Below are 3,026 nucleotides of genomic sequence, written 5' to 3' on the forward strand. Positions count from 1 at the left end.
CTGGTAGACCTGTCCTCCCCGCCGAACCGGTCCCGGGTAGACGTGGTGGCCGGCCGGGACGCGGGGCGATGGGGGGGGCGCTGTCGGGTAGACCTGTCCTCCCCGCCGAACCGGTCCCGGGTAGACCTGTCCTCCCCGCCGACCCGGTCCCGGGTAGACGTGGTGGCCGGCCGGGACGCGGGGTGGGGGGGGCGCTGTCGTCCAGACCCGTCGGCCAGACCCGTCCCCGTCCCCGTCCCCGTCCCCGTCCCCGTCCCCGTCCCCGTCCCCGTCCCGTTCCCGCCCCCCCCGCCACCCCCTTCCGCGGCACCAACCCCCCCCGCAAGCAACGGGAAGGGGCGCAGCTTTCTATCAGCTCGGCTGAAACGCCCGAAGGCGGGGCGGCGTCTGTGTTTCAAAAGCGGAAAAAAAATAAAAAAGCAACAAAAACCAAAAAATTCCCGCCGCCCCGCCCCCCCCCCCCCCCCACCTCCCCCCGTGCAGGCACCCCTGCAAACGGGCCTCCGGCACGGCAGCCCGGCCGCCGCACCCCCACCCGCAAGCCCCCCCCCACCGCCGCCCCGGCCGAGAGCGCACAAGCAGCCCCTGCCGCCGCCCCCCCCCACCCCCCCCCCGGTGCGGGCACCCCTGCATACGGGCCTCCGGCACGGCCGCTCCGCTGCCCCCCCCCACCCCGCCACCCCCCCACCGCCGCCCCGGCCGAGAGCGCACAAGCAGCCCCTGCCGCCGCCCCCCCCCCCCCCCCCCCCCCCGACTCAAACCTCAATCTTCTCGGAAAAGAGGCCCCGTCCCCAGCCTACCTCAGCGCAAGGCTCCCCGCCTGCTCCTCGACCCCGTCTCTCAGTCTCTGTCTCCCCCTTCTGCCGCGGGGAAGCGCCCGCCCCTTGCCGGCGGGTGGGCGGGGCGGGCCGGCTCGGGTTCCGGTTGCTAAGCAGCAGGGTGGCACTCGTTGACCCCGGGCGCCGCTCCGTCTGCCGATGGGCGGGCCGGTGCTGGCTCTCAAGAAATTTTTGTAACTGTTTCCCTGCTCTGCTTTGGTTTTGTTTTTTTTTCTCGCCCACCGTCAGAACCGATGCAGAGTAAGAAAGCCTTCAGCGAGACAGTCCGGCCAAGCTTAGCGCCTTCCACTAGATACGGCGAAGTCTCGGAAACGGGGGGTGGCGAGGGGAATTTCAGGCGCGCGCCGCCTCCCCCCTCCTGCACCACCCCCCCCCCGCAAGCGACGGGAAGGGGCGCCGCTTTCCATCAGCTCGGCTGAAACGCCCGAGGACGGGGCGGCGTCTCTGTTTCAAAAGCGGAAAAAGAAATAAAAAAGCAACAAAAACCAAAAAATTCCCGCCGCCCCCCCCAACCCACCCCCGTGCAGGCACCCCTGCATACGGGCCTCCGGCAGGACCGGCCTGCCGCCCCCAGCCACCCCCCCGCAAGCCCCCCCACCGCCGCCCCGGCTGAGAGAGCACAGGCACCCCGCCGCCGCCCCTTCCCACCCCGTGCAGGCACCCCTGCATACGGGCCTCCGGCAGGGCCGGCCTGCCGCCCCCAGCCACCCCCCGCAAGCCCCCCCCACCGCCGCCCCGGCTCAGAGAGCACAGGCAGCCCGCCGCCGGCCCACCCACCCCGTGCAGGCACCCCTGCATACGGGCCTCCGGCAGGGCCGGCCTGCCGACCCCAGCCACCCCCCGCAAGCCCCCCCACCGCCGCCCCGACTGAGACAGCACAGGCAGCCCGCCGCCGGCCCTTCCCACCCCGTGCAGGCACCCCTGCATACGGGCCTCCGGCAGGGCCGGCCTGCCGCCCCCAGCCACCCCCCGCAAGCCCCCCCACCGCCGCCCCGGCTCAGAGAGCACAGGCAGCCCGCCGCCGGCCCACCCACCCCGTGCAGGCACCCCTGCATACGGGCCTCCGGCAGGACCGGCCTGCCGCCCCCAGCCACCCCCCGCAAGCCCCCCCACCGCCGCCCCGGCTCAGAGAGCACAGGCAGCCCGCCGCCGGCCCTTCCCACCCCGTGCAGGCACCCCTGCATACGGGCCTCCGGCAGGGCCGGCCTGCCGCCCCCAGCCACCCCCCGCAAGCCCCCCCCACCGCCGCCCCGGCTCAGAGAGCACAGGCAGCCCGCCGCCGGCCCACCCACCCCGTGCAGGCACCCCTGCATACGGGCCTCCGGCAGGGCCGGCCTGCCGACCCCAGCCACCCCCCGCAAGCCCCCCCACCGCCGCCCCGACTGAGAGAGCACAGGCAGCCCGCCGCCGGCCCTTCCCACCCCGTGCAGGCACCCCTGCATACGGGCCTCCGGCAGGGCCGGCCTGCCGACCCCAGCCACCCCCCGCAACCCCCCCCACCGCCGCCCCGGCTGAGAGAGCACAGGCAGCCCGCCGCCGGCCCTTCCCACCCCGTGCAGGCACCCCTGCATACGGGCCTCCGGCACGGCCGGCCTGCCGCCCCCAGCCACCCCCCGCAAGCCCCCCCCACCGCCGCCCCGACTCAGAGAGCACAGGCAGCCCGCCGCAGGCCCACCCACCCCGTGCAGGCACCCCTGCATACGGGCCTCCGGCAGGGCCGGCCTGCCGACCCCAGCCACCCCCCGCAAGCCCCCCCACCGCCGCCCCGACTGAGACAGCACAGGCAGCCCGCCGCCGGCCCTTCCCACCCCGTGCAGGCACCCCTGCATACGGGCCTCTGGCAGGACCGGCCTGCCGACCCCAGCCACCCCCCGCAAGCCCCCCCACCGCCGCCCCGGCTGAGAGAGCACAGGCAGCCCGCCGCCGGCCCTTCCCACCCCGTGCAGGCACCCCTGCATACGGGCCTCCGGCAGAGCCGGCCTGCCGCCCCCAGCCACCCCCCGCAAGCCCCCCCACCGCCGCCCCGGCTCAGAGAGCACAGGAACCCCGCCGCCGCCCCTTCCCACCCCGTGCAGGCACCCCTGCATACGGGCCTCCGGCAGGGCCGGCCTGCCGCCCCCAGCCACCCCCCGCAAGCCCCCCCACCGCCGCCCCGGCTCAGAGAGCACAGGAACCCCGCCGCCGCCC

Source organism: Opisthocomus hoazin, unplaced genomic scaffold (assembly GCF_030867145.1).
Source record: "Opisthocomus hoazin isolate bOpiHoa1 unplaced genomic scaffold, bOpiHoa1.hap1 HAP1_SCAFFOLD_216, whole genome shotgun sequence".
NCBI classification, from domain to species: domain Eukaryota; kingdom Metazoa; phylum Chordata; class Aves; order Opisthocomiformes; family Opisthocomidae; genus Opisthocomus; species Opisthocomus hoazin.